Genomic DNA, 21,227 nt, shown 5'->3' with positions numbered 1-21,227 from the left:
ATGAGTCCTTTAAAGATGCTAGTCCATTAGGTGTGACCATTCATTTTTTTCTGAATTTCCAGAATCCCTCTATTATCACTACCAGTATTATTCTGTGCCCTGGGTTACTTTTTCTCTGGCTGCTGTCAAAATAGTTCTTTTTGCCATTTCCTTTAAGCAATTTATTATGTCGAAATGTGATTTTATTCTTCTTTAGCCTGATTTAGGGTCCCAAAGCTCTATAAATCTATGTATTTGTGGTTTTCTTCATTTATAGGTATCTTTGTTACTATATCCTTGTACATGTCTGAGTATCTATATATTTATATGTGCCTATATATGTGTAAATTAGGAAACAATGTTTTCATATACATATGATTATCCAGTTCATATTTCTTCTCTTGGCAACTGTATTGCACATGTATTAGAATAACTTGTTTCTGACATTGATTTATTTATTTTCCATCAACTTTGTCCTCTGTTCTCATCAGTGAATACTTTTTTCTGTCCATTTACAAGGCCAGTGACTCTACTGCTTCTCTTCTCTATCATTTTAGCTACATTCAAGGCATTTTCATTTCTTCAAGACCTTTTTCTTATCTCAAAACATTTCACTTATTTCTTCGAGTATGTGAACACATGTATAACAGCTCCCCCCTCTAACTCTTAATATTGTTGGTTTTATTACATTTGAAATTATTTCAAACTTTTTAATATTTCATATTTTTCTGAGTTCTGCAGATACCAAACCTTCTCTCCTTTAGATATGCAATATGAGAAAACTGAATCACACACAGTGCTTAAGGGCTATCACTTTGTCACAATGTCTCTGAAAAATTTTTATTTGCTGATTATCTATAAGAAAGAAAGTTTCACATGAGAAAGAAAGAGAGTTAGAAAGAGGTCAGGGCCCCACTCTGATTCATGATTCATAGGGAAGCTTGGAGAAACCCAAGACTCTGAGACAGGCAAGTTACAAGACTCTACCCTCTGTGACAGTTCTTAATCTTTATCTGATTTAACCAAGAATATGCATATGGATTCATTTTTACTGTTCAGGAGTTTAATTTCCTTATATTATCTCTCCAGTGATATACTGGATACATTTGATGAGATACTGTTAAAATTCTTTTATCTGGGGAGGGGTAGATAGCATAATGGTTATGCAAAGAGATTCTCATGCCTGAGGCTCCAAAGTCTTAGGTTCAATCCCTTGCACTACCATAAGCCAGAGATCAGCAGTGCCCTGGTAAAAAATAAAATCATAAAAAAGAACTCTTTTTAAATATTTTTTTATTGTTTATTTATTCCCTTTTTTTGCCCTTGCTATTTTATTGTTGTGGTCATCATTGATGTCATTGTTGTTGGATAGGACAGAGAGAAATGGAGAGAGGAGGGGAAGACAGAGCAGGGGAGAGAAAGACAGACACCTGCAGACCTGCTTCACCACTTGTGAAATGACTCCCCTGCAGGTGGGGAGTTGAGGGCTTGAACTGGGACCCTTAAGCTGTTCCTTATGCTTTGTGCCACCTGCACTTAACCTGCTGCGCTACAGCCCGACTCCCCCCAGAAGAACTCTTTTATCTTGAAATGGAAAATATTTTATTTCTGTTCAAGTAGATACAGAGGTATTTGGCTGGTCAACTTTAACTTACAGAGTTGTGAAGTCCTGAAATGGGTCTGTTTCAGTTTCATTCTTAGTTTTTTTTTTTAATTACTTGTTAAATATTTCATCTTTATTTTTGGAGGAGAGAGAGAAATAGAGGGGGGATTAAACACACACACAGAGATGTGTAGCAGTGCTTCAATGTTTGTGAAGCTTCCCCTCTAAAAGTGGAGATAGAGGGCTAGAACTCGGGGTCCTTGTGTGCTGTGACATGTCCTAACTGGGTACACCACCACCCAGGCCCTCATTGTTGGCTTTTAGATGAATCAATAAATGCATAAAGTAGTCTTTATCTATAATAAAGTCCTTTTGTGGTTTCATGAGGAACATGGATGTGCTTCCTAAGACTCTAAATGGAGATATCCAAGTGCCCTAAATTAGTGTTATTCCACATTACTGTTTAAATGACTCAAGTTTTGAAATGTGTGTTTTCTGAGAGTTCCAAGGCCTCTGATTCTAAGCTTAATCAAGGATTGTGATGAGACAATAAAAAGTATGGTTCTTTCATCACATATATGTGTGTGTGTATATATATATATATATTTATATTTATTTATATTTATGAAAAAAGTGTGCTCACCAGGAAGCGCATATAACTTTAAAAAAAACGGTGAATGTAAACAATACATTTGAATATAATTTCTTTTTGTTTCTTGAGTTGCCATCTTGATATTTCAAGACTCCAACAGGTAACCTTGAGTTGTGCAAAAGTTCCAATGGAAGTATTGATTGAGCCTGACAGACAAATACTCTACCCGGAATATCTCTATTTAATTGATTCTTTGGATCGAAGCTGAATTTTCTCATTAAAACATATATACACAATGCTTGTTTTTCATGAACAAAGCCATACGACTCTTCCCACTTTTTATTAGTCAAAGTAATATTACTCTGTTTAGCAATACTTCAAGCTTCTGGAGAAAGTGGCATTTATACCTCTCAACTCTGAACACTTTGGTTACATTTCCGCAGTGATGGCATGAGAAGAGAGTCCTCAGTTTAGAGTAATGAGGAGCCCATCTGTGACCATGTCCGTCAACTTTAAGTAGAGCTTTTGTTGGCTGAAGAAAACCTATTATGAATTCTTGCAAATGCGGACTTCTGGCTTTTCTTCACATTTCCTTCACTAGTGAGTATCTTCCCTTTTTCTTTTCTTTTTCTTTTTTCTTTCTTCAGTTTATTTTAAAAATTATTTTAATGTATTTATTGATAAAATGGAAACACTGACAAGACCAGAGTATAAGAGTGGTACAATCCCACATAATTCCCACATCCAGATCTCTGTATCCCATCCCCTCCCCTGACAGCTTTCCTATTCTTTATCCCGCTGGGAGTATGGACCCAGGGTCATTGTGGGGTGCAGAAGGTGGAAGGTCTGGCTGCTGGAATTGCTTCCCTGCTGAACATGGGCGTTGGCAGGTGGATCCATACTCCCAGCCTGTCTCTCTCTTTCCCTAGTGGAGAAAGGCTCTGAAGAAGCAGAGCTCCAGGACACATTGGTGGGGTCTTCTGACCAGGGAAATCTGGTTGGCATCATGGTAGCATCTGGAACCTGGTTGCCCAGGCAAGACCCAGAGAAATTATTTTGCCTCTTTGCCTCTGAAGTAAGTATGACTGTTTTTGAAGGCATATAAAGGTCATTTGATATGAAATAGGGATAGGCAAAGGAAGAGAAGGAAGTCATTTATTGACACAGATGAGGATTGGAGTCCAAGTTCCAGAAGGAATGTCTGTGACCTACTGCTCTAGAGGCTACTCCTGAGTCAGGGAGTACCAATCATCATCGTCATCATTAGCAATAAAATCCTTTATGAAAAATTGATTACCAAAGAGCCTTTGGCCTTTGCCTCAAACTATATGTGGGTGAAAAACTAAAAAAAAAAAAAAAAACTGAAAATTTAGGCAAATCACCAATTTCTAAAGGAGATTTACCAGCTCATGAAATTACAATAAACTAGCCAACCAAAGCCAATTACTAAAGTCTATTAAGATTTGTTTCAGGCAGATGATTTTAATGATTTATATGAACTCATGATACATATGTAATGTTTGCTCGCTCCCTAAATATGAAGCAAATTCTATCTAGTGCACTGATTCTTATATCCAGACATAATTTCCAGTTTAAAACACTTTTATTTATACACCTTAAATGTTTTAGTTATTATTTTAATGAAAATTTATCTTTATTTATTGGATAAAGACAGCCAGAAATTTAGAGGGAAAGGAGAGAAGGGACAGAGCTAGAGAAACACCTGCAGACCTGCTTCATCACTTGCAAAGCTTTCTCCCTGCAGGTAGGGACCAGAGGCTTGAACTTAGGTTCCTGTGTATAATAACACGTGACTTCATCTAGGTGAACCCCCACCTGGCCCCTTATATACTCTTTTTTTTTTTTTTTTTTTTTTTTTTACCAGAGCACTGCTCAGCTTTGGCTTATGGTGGTGTGGGGGATTGAACCTGGGACTTGAGAGCCCCAGGCATGAAAATCTCTTTGCATAACTATTATGCTATACCCCACCTTACATACTCTTTAAGAAGTGTGCTAGACATGAATATGTATTTTCTTTATCATCTTTCAACAATATTTTATAACTATTACACAAAATTCAATATATGCTATGATATACTTAATTCATATAATATGCATTTATTTCTCATTTTGGTTATAAAAAGCACAAAAATAAAGGAACTTTTTTTTTTTTTTTTTTGTAATCACACCTTTTCAACCTCCAAAGGCCTTTGTCTCCCTAAGGTGTTTCTACCTCCCCTGCCAGTAAAATGATTTCTTACAAAATTTTTCCTAAGGTAGAACCCAATGTTTATTATTTCTCCTTGTACACACACATAGTAATTATTAGCTCCCCATAAGTAGGGAGCTCAACATGTAGACAGAGAAATATTCCCTGAAGTAGTGAATAGATATGTTCTCAATATACATCTTAAATTTGCTATTTTTTCCAATTTTTAATGGAAATCTTCCTACACATTTCTAAAAAAACCAGATTTTTTGCACGTGCTCCCTTTTCTTTATGGTTTAATGAGAACACAGTCAAAGGGTTTCCATAGAAGATGGTTGGTCAATAGTTCTTTCCATAGTGTAACCCATTTGCAAACAGATGCATGAGTTTGAATTCCAGTGTCTCTCAATTATTTATATGAACTGAAGATCTAAACTTGAATGTAGTGCAACTCTCTGAGTAACTAAATGTTGAAAAGCCTACTTATACTCATAAGTAATGCCAAGATTAGAATAATGAATGCAATGACCATCCTATGAAAGTGATTTTTTAATTTAGCCAATCGAAGCATGAACAGTGCAAACATCTGTGACATTCACTACTTCTCTTTCTCAGGCCAGTATTCCACACTATTCTTAGAGTCTCTTTGGTGGAGAGTCTATAAAACAAACCCACCTAGCTTCCTTACAAAGTTCTGTGAAAATCATGAGTGGGTAAAAACTCTGTTATTTTTTTGAGCCAACCTTTTCATACTACCTATATGTGCTGAGTGTCTGCCAGAATTATCTTATATTTTTATATAAGGTGATGAGTTTTAGTACCTAAATTGTAATATATGTACACTTCTAATGTTGATATATACTATAATCATAGATGTACTTTCTTTTTTTTAAGTTTTTTTAAAATTTATTTTCCCTTTTGTTGCCCTTGTTGTTTTTCATTGTTGTTGTAGTTATTATTATTGTTGTCATTGTTGTTGGATAGGACAGAGAGGAATGGAGAGAGGAGGGAAAGACAGAGATGGGGAAAGACAGACACCTGCAGACCTGCTTCACCACCTGTGAAGCAACTCCCCTGCAGGTGGTGCTTAACTTTCACTTAGTGGTTTACAAATAGGTGAAATTAATAGGTGTTTAGTTTCTCTCCCCCAGGTCTACATGGTCATCCACCGATGTACGGGGCAGAGCAGGCTACAGGGTCTGGGGGTCAGGCTCTGGAGGTTGGTACACTTTCCTAGCAAGACCAAGCAGCAATGCCCAGTCCTGATAGGAACCATATGGTCTCACATAGGAACAATAACTTCACGATGTAACTTCGGTTCCTACATTGATTTACCAGTTATTTATATGCCAGCTTACCGTTTTACTTGATAATTCAAAATACAATTAGCATTATAATATACCTACAAGTAAACAAAAATAAATTTTAAATTTAATATTTGTGTATCTAACATTCAGGAAAGTTAGACTTTATATTATTGTTAGGCACGAAATGAGATCTAATATACAACCAATAATATAAAGTCTAACTTTCCTGAATGCTAATTACACAAATATTAAATTTTAAAATTATGCTTGTCTGGGTATATATATGCAAAATATGCAGGTATATTATAATGCTAATTGTATTTTGTATATAACCAACAATACACTTCTCGAGATAATTATGCAAGCACTTATTGTTATGTATAAAATTCTTTTTTTTCTTTTTTCTTTTCTTTTTCTTCTTTTTATCCCCCCTTTTTTTGTTATGTATAAAATTCTATGGTAGAGATCTCTATCAATATCTTTTTCCTAACTAACAAGCAATTATTTTTAGAAAGTGATACTTTCTAAAATCACAGGTATCTTTTAAATCAAATTCAGTTTGAACTAGAATAGAAGGTGTTTTATTGTAACTGTTCCCTTTTTTTCTTTTCAATTTTTTCAAATAATAATAAATAACAATAACAAATAAATAATAACTAAAAAAGTGTTGTCAGTGTCTCAATAACAGTAATCCATGGCAGAGTCATCGATGATATTCATAAATGTCCCCTGTAAACTCTAGTTGTGAGGATTTATTTTATTATTAATTGAAATTCTGTCTTTGGAATATAACTCCCCAGGAATATAACCAATCCACCAAATTTATTCACGTTGACACAGGTGATTTGAAAACTAGACCTTCTGGGTGTACATAGTAAGTATTTATGACTCAACATAGAAGACTTCAAGGAGATAAACATACACACAATCAAAACCAAGGCTGCTTTCAGTATTAGTCACAGAAGTCCTTGTTAGTGTGTTCATTTCACTTTACAGTGCACGTTTCTTTCTATTACAGTTTTCACAGTATTTCAAACTCTTCTAGTCAGTGAATGTCATCTGTCATTAAAGAAAGCACGCGTTCCCTATTCTTAAACTTTAAAGTTATCATGAAATTTATGAGAGCTCTTGGGCATTTATCTGTCAGTGCTAATATTAACCCTAAAGATTATTTCTCCTGAATGAGCAAACTTTTATTTATACAGACTATGCTAACTATAGCTCACTTCAGGGCTTTATATAGTTTTTTTTTTTTTTTTAACCTGCTACCTAACTGCCGGATAAATCCACATTTTAGCAATGCATATTAGGTTAATGTTCTTTTAAGAAAATTATAAAGTCAGAACAGTCTGGAAAACTCTTGGAATGGATCTACCCTATGACCCTGCAATTCCTCTCCTGGGGATATATCCTAAGGAACCCAAAACACCCATCCAAAAAGATCTGTGTACACATATATTCTTAGCAGCACAATTTGTAATAGCCAAAACCTGGAAGCAACCCGGGTGTCCAACTACAGATGGGTGGCTGAGCAAGTTGTGGTCTGTATACACAACGGAAAACTACTCAGTTATTAAAAAATGGTGACTTCATTATTTTCAGCCCATTTTGGATGGAGCTTGAAAAAATCATGTTATGTGAAATAAGTCAGAAACAGAAGGATGAATATGAAATGATCTCACTCATATTGAAGTTGAAAAACAAGATCGGAAGAGAAAACACAAATAGAACTTGAACTGGAGTTGGTGAATTGCACCAAAGTAAAAGACTCTGGGGTGGGTGGGTGGGGGGTACAGGTCCCAAAAGGATGACAGAGGACCTAGTGGGGGTTGTATTGTTATATGGAAAACTAGGAAATGTTATGCATGTACAAACTACTGTATTTACTATTGAATGTAAAATATTAATTCCCCAATAAAGAAATTAAAAAAAAAGAAAATTATAAAGTCAAAAGAAGAAAGGAAAAAAAGAATGGAAGGCTTGAAGGAGGAAAAATAAAATAAAAGATCTAAGAGTTTCATGTGTGGTGAAATACTTCATGATCATTGAAAAGATTTTTGCAAAATGTGTCAATCCAAATTAAATATTTTCAGAATTTGCATACTAATGTAGTACAGTTAGTTTCCTGTTAATTGGACAGGACAGAGAGAAACTGAGGGTGTGGGGGATATATATATATATATATATATATATATATATATAGAGAGAGAGAGAGAGAGAGAGAGAGAGAGGCAGAGAGGGAAGAGAAGACAAACAGTCCTGGAGATCTGCTTTGCCACTCATGAAGTACCCTCCTTGTACAGGGGGAGCCAGGATCTTGAACCCAGATCCTTAAGTGGGTTCTGACTCTCAGTAGTGTGTGCTTAACCAGTGTGCCACCGCCCAACCCTCACAAGGATGTTTCTAGATGCAGCACTTCCAACTGCTCCTTGCTTTCATACTATTCATGAGGATCTCAAGAAAGTTGCATTTTTGGGCAGCTTAATGAAGAAAGGACAAGTCTATACTTAGACATAATCACTAATTTCACGACCTGTCCCTTCATCCTACCATTTTACTTAAAGCGGCACACTTTATTACTTCAACTTGTGTGTTAGTCTGTTTCCAAGACACCAGGGAGTGGGTTACTGGAGCTAAGTTTAATCAGGTGGAACACTCTCCAGATGAGGACAGAGAGACTTCTAGAGGTGGAAGCCATGGTTTCCGGGAGACAGAAAGCCTAGCTTGCCTTGTACTAGGAATGAGTGCACGGCACGGGTAGTGGAAAGACAGAATCCCTGATGCTTAGATGTTTTCACGGAGACCGGAGTTTCTATGGGTCGACCAGGGTCCAGCTGGGCTGGGTAAAATGCTGGCAACACAGCATCACTGCTGTCACCTCTACCTTCTTTGCTAGATCAGATGGGAGAGGTTGAAGGTACATTTCCCCAAATCCCTTTCCAATATGTTCCCAGAATAGGAGCTGACAGTGAAAAATGCAGAAGATGGAAGAGAAGAAAATCACATTCTCTTGAACACAAGCCAGTGAAATCCTAGGCTCTGGCTTCCAGAAGTTCTGAGATTAATCCATTTCGGTGTGGCTGACATATGGGAACATTCTGGCTATTTCCCTGCAATTCTTGTCAAACAGCCTCTGCCAAATACGTATTAAGTGAGTGCTGGTTTATATACCACGACTCCACGTGTAATGATTGAGAAAAAATCAACTACGAAACTACCCAATCTTATGCGTAGTTCACTTCTGTCTCCAAATAAGTGTAGATAAGCAATTTTCACTGTATTGTCCAAACTGAAAGTGAGAAACATTCTACTATGGTAAACAGGCTGTGTAGTCAGGTTAAAATCAGACTTTTGCCTAATACTAGTGGACAGCAAGAGTATAATAATACATGTGTTAAGTTAGCTAAAACCCACTACTACCCAAGGCAACTCTAAAGCAGTTAACTTCAGGTGTGGAATGACAACCCTTCAGCTTCATCACTCGGGTGAGACCTTTCCTTTCATAGGATTCTCTAATTCCATCCCAGGTGGTCCACTTCCTAACAAAGTCCCCAAACATAGATATAGACCAGGTCCCCTGAGATAGAGCATATGTTCACACGTGCCCATAACCCAGGGCAAAATATATACCTGAAAGCAGAAGTAGACAAGAGTCTGCAGTGAGTACCCCCCAACACTTCATCTGTACTATTCCAGCCTTCAGGTCCATAACTGTTGAACAATTTGTTTGGCTTTGTATGTTAACTCTCTTTTTATCCACCAGGTTCTGGATGCCAGCATGATGCAGACCAGACTTCTTGGACAGACAACCCCACCAATGTGTCCTGGAGCTCCACTTCCCCAGAGACCCACCCTACTAGGGAAAGAGAGAGGCAGGCTGGGAGTATGGACCGACCAGTCAACGCCCATGTTCAGCGGGGAAGCAATTACAGAAGCCAGACCTTCCACCTTCTGCAACCCACAGTGACCCTGGGTCCATGCTCCCAGAGGGATAGAGAATGGGAAAGCTATCAGGGGAGGGGTGGGATATGGAGATTGGGTGGCAGGAATTGTGTGGAGTTGTACCCCTCCTATCCTACGGTTTTGTTAATGTCTCCTTTCTTAAGTAAATAAATAAATAAATAAATAAATAAAATTTTTAAAATCCCCAATATTTACCCAAACTTACAAAATAATACAGAATGGAAGTGGGTTGACTCAGATGCAGTTAAGGTAGGGAAGTAACAAACTATATAGTTCAACCATATTTGTGAAGTTCATGAAATTCTCTCAGAAAAAAGATATTTTTTTTAACAATTTGGGGAAGAAATTCTAAAGTCTATAGTACAAATTTATATGTGATCAAATAAAATGCCAAGTAAAACAAGAGAGTAACTTCTCCTGTTGATGACTTTATATTTACTATTTCACGAATATTAGAAAGTGGAGCTTTATTGAAATACAGGCTATAGACGCATTGAAAATTCACCATAGAACAGGAGCAGAAAATCAATAGGATTTTCAAAGCAAGAAGCATGATAGACATATTTCTGGATACAGAATTAAAAATATCAAGAAATCATTAAACTAGTACAAAAGGGTAACTGACAAGCCCAGAGCAGATGACATGTCTGGAAAAATGATTGGGAGCCTGAAGAAATGGACACTTTAAACATTTCCCAGAGGAGTTCAGAATCACTAGTGCAGGCTAAGCAAGGCCTCTGGAGCTGATGTCCGGAAGCAAGCAGACATAAAGAGACTGCTGCTTGAATGGCCGGGTGAACCTTTCAGTGACAGATGGGCTTCTTAACATCCTCAGGTGGTAACCTGGGACTTGAGCTGTCTTTATGAGAAGTGTGAGTTTGCAGTTCATTGGTAAGGGACTTGGAAACCGCAGCTCTGACCCAATGTGTCTAAAGGGGAACAGACTGGAAAAGCAGGAGCACAGCTTGGATCCCTGAGAACAGAGAGGAAACAGGGGCCAACACCTATGCCCCAGATTGGAGAGACAGCCCGATGGGCAAATGCAGATAAGCCTTATGGAGCTAAACTCTCAAGTAAAGCCATATGGATGACCCGGCCCAAAGCTCAACGTGGAAAGACTGACAGATAAAGCCAGTCACAGAGGGGACGCGATATTGTGAGATTCAGGTCTGAGAACTCCACAGGGTCCCAAAAATATTAAGGAAAAAATTAAAATGCTCTTAGTGTTCAGCCTAGGAATGGGCAAGAGAATCAAACTGAGCAATAGTAGGACACTTTGTTCTTAACAAGGAAAGGAGCTCCCAGAATTAATCTGCTGTGTATTGGCAGAGCGTAAATAGGGAAAGGAAATGCCACCTCCATGTGGAAAACTGGGAAATGTTATGCATGTACAAACTACTGTATTTACTGTAGAATGTAAAACATTAATTCCCAAAAAAAGAAGTTAAAAAAAGAAAAGAAAAGAAAAGAAAAGAAAATGCCACCTCCAGCTGGCTCCAGACTCCGCACAGTAGGGCTAAAACCAACTCCAGCCCACTCCTCTCCTATTCACCCTATGCCAGCAAAGCTACCAAACAGAGAAAACTCGAGAAGCACTTGTGACTTTCCGGGTCCAAATGCACTGGTTCAATAAAAGCCCAAGGCCTAAACATGGGACTAGGAAACATAGCATGGGGGCCGGGCAGTAGCGCACAGCATTAAAGCACACACAGTGCTAAGAGTAAGGACCAGCTCAAGGTTTTTGTTGTTTCAGCCCCCAGCTTGCCACCTGCAGGGTGTCTCAATTTCTCTCCAGAAACAGTAGATTGTTAGTGTAGGCACAGAGGCCCAGCAATAACCCTGGAGGCAAAGAAGAAAGAAAGAATGAGAGAGAGAGAGAAAGAGAGAGAGAGGGAGAGACAGAGAGAGAGAGAGAGAAAGAGAGAGAGAGGGAGAGGGAGAGAGAGAGAGAGAGACAGAGAGAGAGAGAGAGAGAGAGAAAGAGAGAGAGAGAGGGAGAGGGAGAGAGAGAGAGAGAGAGAGAGAGAGGAGAGAGAGAGAGAGAGAGAGACAGAGAGAGAGAGAGAGAAAGAGAGAGAGAGACAGAGGGAGAGAGAGAGAGAGAGAGAGAGGGAGAGAGAGAGAGAGAGACAGAGAGAGAGAGAGAGACAGAGAGAGAGAGAGAGAGAGAGAGGGAGAGGGAGAGAGAGAGGGAGAGAGAGAGGGAGAGAGAGAGGGAGAGAGAGAGAGACAGAGGGAGAGAGAGAGAGAGAGAGACAGAGAGAGAGAGAGAGAGAGAAAGAGAGAGAGAGGGAGAGGGAGAGAGAGAGAGAGAGAGAGAGAGAGACAGAGGGAGAGAGAGAGAGAGAGAGAGAGAGAGGGGAAGGTAGGTAAATAAAGAAAACATTGTACAACCCCAACCAACACCTTACCAGCAGGCATCAACAGAACCCTTGTAGGACTACAGGGAAATGCAATGAAAAAATAAAATAAATAAAACTGCCCAGTTCAGGGAGTATTTAATAAGAAATGACCAGGACACCTACATATAGCCAGGAAGAGAAAACAAGGTGAGTCACTGAGCATCAGGAATCTACATAAAATAGAAAGCTTTCTTTCTAGCCAGATAAATGTAAACTTTACAAATTAATTTCCTTCTGGTCCTTTTATCCAGTTTATCAAATCCAGATTATAACCAAAAGGTACAAGACACACCATAAGCATAATTATGGAGAGACAATGTTAAACCAGACACACATGTGACAGAAATGTTGGGATTATCAGACCAATGATTTAGAATAATGATGACAAATAGCATTGTCCTAATGGGAAAAAGTAGGCCCCTTGCGTTCAACACAGATGAGTAACTCAAGGACTGAAACAGTAACACGAATGATTGAAAATGTTGTAGGTCAAAATCACTATGCAACAGAAATGAAGCAATTCAATTACTCCAGCTGTTTAAGGGGTTTTCAAGTTCTTTAGATAAGTGTTTATAAATGACTGAGAGTTTAATATTTATACAAAACTTTCGTTTTGGAATAAAATCAGTGTTTAAGAGTCTTAGGAGTTTCACTGTCCATGCACACTGCTGACAGTCTTTTTAAAATTTATCTTATGAAAAAGAACCAGAGCATCACTCTGACATAGACCAAATAAAGGATCTCACTCATGAATGTCCTAAATTCTGTCTATTGAACCAACTCGCCAGCTACTTGTTTAGAAGTTTTTAAAGTTACCAGTTAATGTTTCCCATATATATATATGTGTGTGTGTACTTTTTCTGTGTCAAGTGTTATTGTTTGGTTTGGATTTAATTTTTTTAACTCATAGTCTGTATCCGGCACTGTGACTACAAGAACAAGGGTCTTCCTGCCCATGTTGTGATTAACTTTAGCGATGCAAGGGAATTATGGAAATGCTTCATGCAAAGTGCCTACTTGCCAAAATGATTCTGTGACCTTGCGCTTAGGCTGAGTTTTAAATAATTCAGTGATGTACTGAATGAATAAATTTGTATTGCTTGTTACTCTAAACAGTCATGAATTCACTTTCCCTTGCCATTTTTAATAAAGCCCCACTTTCTAATATTCATGAAATAGTGCATTTCAATTAAATTCATAGGTTTTGAGCACAAGAGTTTGCCCTGAGCTGTTCAGTGTTGACACCAACTGCCATTTGCCTATTCTTCGGTATAATGCCGAAGGAGGCTTTGAGTACAAGAAATGCAAAGCATTGTCAGACTTTAATGAGATGCTTTTTGATCCTAGATAACACAACTCTGTCAGAAACAGAAGAGTCAACTCAAATGATACTTTGTTTATGTGGGTTATAAGGAATCAAAACATGCAGAGACTGTCCAAATGAACTTTTGTGGAAATTAAGAAGCATGTAGTATCCTTATTCTCCAAACATATGGTGTTTTCTCAATATCTCTCACTTCACATCATGATTTGATACAGAAATAAGTGGACAAGGAGAATAAAAGGGCTTTTGAATTACTGGCCTTTTAAGAACTTCCATGCAGTTTTTGCCTTTTTAAAAACGTGGCGTCAACTAGTTTTAATGTTCTCAAGTTATCTTTTAGTAAATCAGTATTTAAGTCCTAAAAGCATATTCTGTAGCTAGAAATAGTAACAACAGTCCTGACACTTTTAAACAACTCACCCTATATTTAAATTTATTATACACTCAGTAAAATGGTCTTAGTTTGACAGGAGCATGTTTTTCTTTATTTTTCTTTTTCTGATATATGACATTGCAGAGAGAAATTGAGAGTGGAGGGGGAAGGAGAGAGGGAGAGAGACAGAGACATATGCAACATTGCTTCACTGATTGTTCAGCTTGCTTTCTGCAGGTAGGCATATAGTAGTATAGTTTCAGTAAATTTTAAGTATAATGAAAAAGTAATGATCTCTATCCACTTAAACAGGAGCTATATGAAATAAAATGTATGAGATTTTATACTTGGAATGCCATAAATTAAAATATCTCAATAGTGATAGGAGTTTTCTAGGTATTCTTTAATTTTCCCTGGTGTTCTGTTATGTATGATACCTTTGGATTGATAGCTTTATAAAGCCTTAGATTCAAATTACTGGCTCTTTCCTAACAAAACAATCCTTTCAGGTAGTCTTCATTCACTTCAGTTCTCTTCTTCTCATATAAAGCAGGTGGTTTCAGACAGCTGGGATTTGAAGTCACAAAAGAATTTTAAATCTACTCCATTGCAAAGGCCTTAGAAAGAGACACAGTCAGAATCTGCCATAGGAATTTGGGAAGGCATTTTCACTTTTACAAAAAGCAAAGGAAAAAAAAAAAAGCAAAGAAAAATAAACCTATTCATTTATTCTCTTTCTTTTGATCTATCTGCAACATAAAACCCATAGAAAAATACTTAATTTTAGGTAACCAAAACTCCCACTTATTTTCTTTTGTGAAGGTAATCAACATACTAGTCTACTACAATAAAGCCAAATATTGTACATCACACACACACATATATATATATATATATGAAATATATATCTATAAAACAGTTTGAATTTTTCAGAGAAGTCTTTATCTTAGCCAGTTTCTTCATCTTATAGGAAGGGAGACTCATTTTCTAGCCATAGAAATAGACATATTTCTGAAGTAAGTATTTCTCCATATAAAACATTTATATTATAGTTCTTTAAATGGAGTAGAAGCTATGAATGTCTGTTCTAAGCAAAAAAAATGGGAAGATACTATAACTGATTATATTTATATTCATATATATGTAAGTGCTTAAAGTATGTATATACTCATGCTTTTGCATAGATGTATAAAGATATATATGCATATTACATAAACACATATTTAAACAATATAGGGATATATAGATCTCTAAATGGACCAAAAGCTTAAAATGTATTAATATTATGTATCTTCTTCACAACTAGTGAAAATTGACTAGAGAAGAAAATCGGAAGGACTGTGCACATGAAGTCTGATGGAAATGCGTCTCTCCTCGACTTAGCCACTTTAGACGACTTACATTTCCCTATTTTGTTTTGTTTTTATCGCATTTGAACCTAGTTTGTCACCTAGAATGTTAAATCTACAACGTTAAGAAAAGAAGCTTGGAAGCTACATCATAGTATACAAAACCATTGCAAGGTACCAAGTAAGAACAAAATTAAGATACTAAATGGAAGCAGTGGCAAGGCCTCAGCTGATATCTTCATCCAGAAGATCTGTGAGTTTCTTCTACCTCATTCCATGTTACATTCGCTTATCTAGAACTGCATAATGACAACCATCATTTCTCTGTGAGCCATGTAGAAAAAAGTAGGAGTTATTCATGCAAATGGTTCTAATTTCTTACTCCTTCATATTTAAATGGGTTATTCTAAAATTTTTTTAATTTGAGAATTTTATTAAAATATTTAAACTATCAAAATAAATGTGAATCTTTGCACTGTTTCTCTGATTCACAGAATTTATAGAAATGCTCAAGGAATCCTATTACTAAGCCTATGCTATGCTTGGCCTAAGAGATAATGATTTTTCAAAATACCAAAGGTATGATCCATGAGAGACATAACAAGCTAAAAAAATTATAAACTTCTGCTTTATGAAAGATACTGTCAACATAATGGGAAGACAGTTTGTCCAGAGAGAGAAAATATTTGCAAAAGACTTATCTGATAAAGAAATACTGAAAGAAATACACAAAGTGAGTACCTCCCTAACACTTCCTCTCCACTATTCTAGGCTTTGGGCCCATGATTGCTCAACAATTTGTTTGGCCTCGTATGTTAACTCTCTTTTCAATCACCAGGTTCCAGATGCCACCAGGATGCTGGCCAGGCTTCCTTGGACTGAAGACCCTACCAATGTGTCCTGGAGCTCAGCTTCCCCAGAGACACACCCTACTAGGGAAAGAGAGAGGCAGACTGGGAGTATGGACCGACCAGTCAACGCCCACGTTCAGCAGAAAAGCAATTACAGAAGCCAGATCTTCTACCTTCTGCAACCCTCAACGACCCTGGGTCCATGCTCCCAGAGGGCTAGAGAATGGGAAAGCTATCAGGGGAGGGGATGGGATATGGAGATTGGGTGGTGGGAATTGTGTGGAGTTATACCCCTCCTACTTTATGGTTTTGTTAATTAATCCTTTCTTAAATAAAAGAAAAGAAAAAGAAAAGAAAAAAGAAATACACAAAGAATACTTGAAAGTCAACCATGCAAGATCAAACAACCCAATTAAAAGTTGACCAATTACCTGGACAGGCACCGCATTGAGAAACCTGTGAAACTTGAGCATGTAAGGTAGTCCACATGATACACCAGACTCTAACCACAGAGACATACAATACACACCTATTATTGTTATCTTTATTTTTATTTTTTTATTTATTGTTGTAGCTATTATTGTTGTTGATGTCATTGTTGTTGGCTAGGACAGAGAGAAATGGAGAGAGGAGGGGAAGACAGAGAGGGGGGTAGAGAAAGATAGACACCTGCAGACCTGCTTCACAGCCTGTGAAGCAACTCCCCTGCAGGTGGGGAGCCTGAGGCTCAAACCGGGATCCTTATACCAGCACTTCTGCTTTGCGCCACGTGCACTTAACCTGCTGCGCTACCGCTGGACTCCCAATACACACCCATTAAAATGGTCTAAATTGGAATTCTAATAATATCAAATGAGCAAGAGAAGAGGGACACATACATTACAAGTAGGAATGTAAACTGGCATTGTCTTATTTGATCTGAGTTGAGTAGTTTCTTTTTAAAAATATTTATTTATTTATTCCCTTTTTTGTTGCCCTTTTTATTGTTGTAGTTGTTGACATCATTGTTGTTGGATAGGACAGAGAGAAATCGAGAGAGGAGGGGAAGACAGAAAGGGGGAGAAAAAGACAAACACCTGCAGACATGCTTCACCGCCTGTGAAGCAACTCCTCTGCAGGTGGGGAGCCGGGGGCTGGAACCAGGATCCTTACACTGGTCCTTGTGCTTCGTGCCACCTGCGCTTCACCCACTGCGCTACTACCCGTCTTATCACGTGACCGAGCAACTGTAATCTGTAGTATTTGGTAAATTTAAATGAACAGAGGACTTAGGTCTATTCAGAAAGCTGTAGAATAATATTATATCAGTTTTTATTCACACTTGCCAAACCTTAGAGACAACCAAAACACCCTTCAAATCAGGTAAATCAACTGTGGTTCTCTACCCATTTGCTACAACATTATCCAACAGAAAAAGCAAATGGCCTTTCAAGCCATAGAAAGACTCTATCTCTTCCCCTCTATGTTGTTTGCTGTGAACCTTAAAGTGTGCTAAAATAAAGTCCTCATTAAAAAAGGAGAGAAGAAAGAATTAGGTAGTCACTTTAACTATACGAAAGACTTGGTTCTTTATTTTTCATAAGAGAAACAGAGAGAGAGAAAAAGAGAGAGAGAGAGAACCAGAAAGATGGAGAATGCAGACCACTGCTCAGCACTGAAATAAGCTGCTGTTGGGGATGGAACCTGGGATCTGTGATCAGAGTCCATCTCCAGCCAACAAAGTCCAGTGCACCTCAGCCGCACTGTCTCCACATCCCAAACACGTTTTCAAATAGACGACAGTTCTAGATAAAGAACCATGTTTTCAATGTGAAGATGATCTCAGTTGGTAGGCCATATTATGTTTTATGTTTCCCTGGAAGGTTACTGATGCTTACTTATTTGACTGACAGGGACAGCTTGTTAAAAAATAACTATATATATATGTATATATATATATATAATACACACACACACACACACACACACACACACACAGACTTCTGATTCATATACGCAAGATTGTCCTTATTAGGCAATCTTACTAGCCAAGCTCACAAATATAGGCTGATAGCATATTACTGCTTACAGTCAGACAACCAGGTGCAAGTGACTGTATCTGCGTTACTGGTAGATACATCATTTGGTAAATAAATGAGTTTGATTTAAGTCTGTAGTTTCCAAATATAATTAGAAATCTCCAACACCGTGTTTAATTATCAAGGATGACAACTTTTCATACCACAGCAATCTCTGGTCTTAACCACAGTTAGAGACTGGATCATATCTTCTGAAGGTAGAGACTATTTGAAGGAAAATAATTTTTGAGTACTTAATGCCCAATTGTAAAAACAGTAGTCAGTCTTATATTTGAAATATTATGCTTTATCCTTTCATTATACAGTTATTTGCATAGGATATTGGAGGGATAGCTTTGACTCATCCATCACGTCAAATCTCATTTTACATGAGCAATACCAAAAGGCGGCATTGGTTGATGAAATCATTTTAAAAGGACATCAGGTTTGCAGAATCCTATCCATGCATGTTTGGCCAGCAACAGTGAGTGATCCTTTGTACATTTCTGTCACTTACACTGCATTTGACTTTTAAATGTTCAGGTCTAAAAGTAAAAGCTATTTACTATTAAATATCTAGGACATAATCATGCTGAAAAGTGAATTCTAATACACCATAATCTCCTTTTTCTAAATATTATTAGATGACACATAACTAAGCTAGAAAAGTATAACGTGAACCAACTTAACTCGTTTACAAATGGGAAAGTTACCCTCCAGCTCACTCATAATAAACACAAGCTGATAACATTGGTCTAGTGGGCTTTGCATTTTTAATATGCTCAAAAACATTTTCATATAAATCAATAATTAATATCAACTCTACTACAAAGAGTGAGTGAGTTTTACCCTGACTTCTGGCTCTATTATTATTGCTGTATACTTTCTATATTTTTCTGCATTTTAAGTTATCAATAACCATTCAATTTTCTAGAGTTATGTTGTAGTCAAAAATCTAATCTAATACATGATAATTTTAGGAAAAGATACACCCTAGATGTCAAATGTATAAACAGAATTAAGAAAATAAAGAATACTTTGGGGTAGGGCAGGAGGTAGGGCACCCAGTTAAGCGCACATATTACTCCGTGCAGGAACCTGGGTTCAAGACCCTGCTTCCCATGTGCAGAAGGGACACTTCACAAAGGGTGAAGGAGGTCTAACTTTCTCTCTCCCTCTACAAGAAATATTTTTTTAAGTCACCAAATAAAATACTTGAACACAATTAATCTTAAGTACATTTTCAAAATATTAAATATATCATTAGCAATGATAGCTTTGAAAACTACTTCAATTAGAAGCTATCAATTCAGTAACATTAAGAATTGCTGACAATGGTAGAGAGTGTTCCATTCTCTGAAGGGAGGTTGACAACATATTCTATCTACTACCTGAGGAAGATGAGTCCCGAAATTAGTGCAGCCTGGAATGTTCCTAGTCATGACCACAGAGTGTGAGCTCAGACCTACAGGAATGTAGAGGTTACACAGGCTCCTGTGCTGAATATGAGCCTCAGATCAAATCGATGGAGTTTACAGTCAACAATATTTATATACTTTCCCCATATGTGGGAGTTACTCTCTTCCATGATCCAACTTTCTACCCCTTTTTCCAACTATGACACCATTTCCCCAGACAATAACCTGGGCCCACCTGCATATTAGATGTCAGGCGCAGGCAAAAACTAGTAAAGTCATGGGCCCCATGGAATAGACCTAAAATAGGCCTACTAGCTTTTTCTAAAACAGAGACCCCAAATCTTCATATGCAATATTCTTGCCTTTAGGTTCATGATTAGTCAAAAATTTGTTCTGCTTCATATCTTAACTCTTTTTCAGCTACCAGGTTCCAGATACTATCATGATGCCAACCTGACTTCCCTGGGCAGATTACCCCACCTCCTGAAAGCCCTGCCCCACTAGGGAAAGAGAGACAGTCTGGGAGTATGGATTGACCTGTCAACACCCATGTTCAGCAGAGAAGCAATTACAGAAGCCAGACCTTCCACTTTCTACACCCCACAATGATCCTGGGTCCATACTCCCAGAAGGATAAAGAATAGGGAAGCTATGGGGGGGGGGGGGGATGTGGGATATGGAGTTCTGGAGGTGGGCACTGTGTAGAAATGTTCCCCTCTTACCCTATAGTCTTGTCAATATTTCCATTTCATAAATAACAATTTAAAAAAGAAAATAATGTGACCCTACCACTGAAACAAAACAGAAAAAGAATCACTAAAAAACAAAAAAAGGAAAACAATTATAATACTATTTGTAATTAAAATCAAAGTGAACTTACAGTCAAAGTCAACCTATAGTTATAAAATCATAAAACTCAGTCAGTCAAAATCAAAGTCAACCTATAATTATGTCTCTATTTTAAAATTAAAAACTTAAAAATAGAAGACCATTTATATGTTTAAAGTGAAAATATCATTACATGTGAGTTATATGAGCTTTTAAAGTATAAATTAATTAATAATTAATCATTTATAATAAAAAGAAGGTGTAGCTTATATATGTAAAGTGCATTTCTTAATCTCTGGGCTACTAAATTGTGAAAGACTGCGGCTACAAATTCAACATCTGATGACATCATTTGAGCTTTGAAAAGAGAATTTCAGGAGCCTGGTGGTAGCACCTTGGTTGTGTACACACATTATCATGCATGAGGACTAGGTTTCAAGCCCCAGGACCCCACCTGCAGGGGGGAAGCTTTGTGGGCATTGAAGCAGTGCTCAGGGTCTCTCTCTCCTCCTCTTCCTCATTCCCTCTTTCCCTTACCTTGTGATTCCTTGATTAGACAGATAATATTCACACACACCCCATGGAAGTCTTTGAGAAAATGCAATTTCTTTTTTCCCTGATTCCCTATCATCTTCCTACAGAACAAACCTAATTAGATCCTCAAGTAGCATAGAGCTTTAGCCTGCCTGAAGGCCTTTACAGAAACACCCTGCTTTCTTGGAAGCCTATTACCCTCCTCTCTTTCCATCAAGTGGCAGGGCAACACTCAGTCTTTCTGCATCATTCCCATCCACCTATGTATTTGCAGTAGGTCACAGTCTACTTAACATTTCCAAGTCCTAGTAATGAAACACAGCGAGAAATAGAAGAAAGATTTGTATTAATTTGTTTCTATCTACATTCCCTTTACTTATGGATTTGAGAAAACCAAATAGCCCTATTTTTGTTTTGATTCTCAAATACTGGCTTATA

The sequence above is a fragment of the Erinaceus europaeus genome, chromosome 19 (assembly GCF_950295315.1).
Source record: "Erinaceus europaeus chromosome 19, mEriEur2.1, whole genome shotgun sequence".
Taxonomy (NCBI): Eukaryota; Metazoa; Chordata; class Mammalia; order Eulipotyphla; family Erinaceidae; genus Erinaceus; species Erinaceus europaeus.
The sequence above is the reverse complement of the archived record's forward strand: the minus strand, read 5'-3'. Positions refer to the sequence as shown.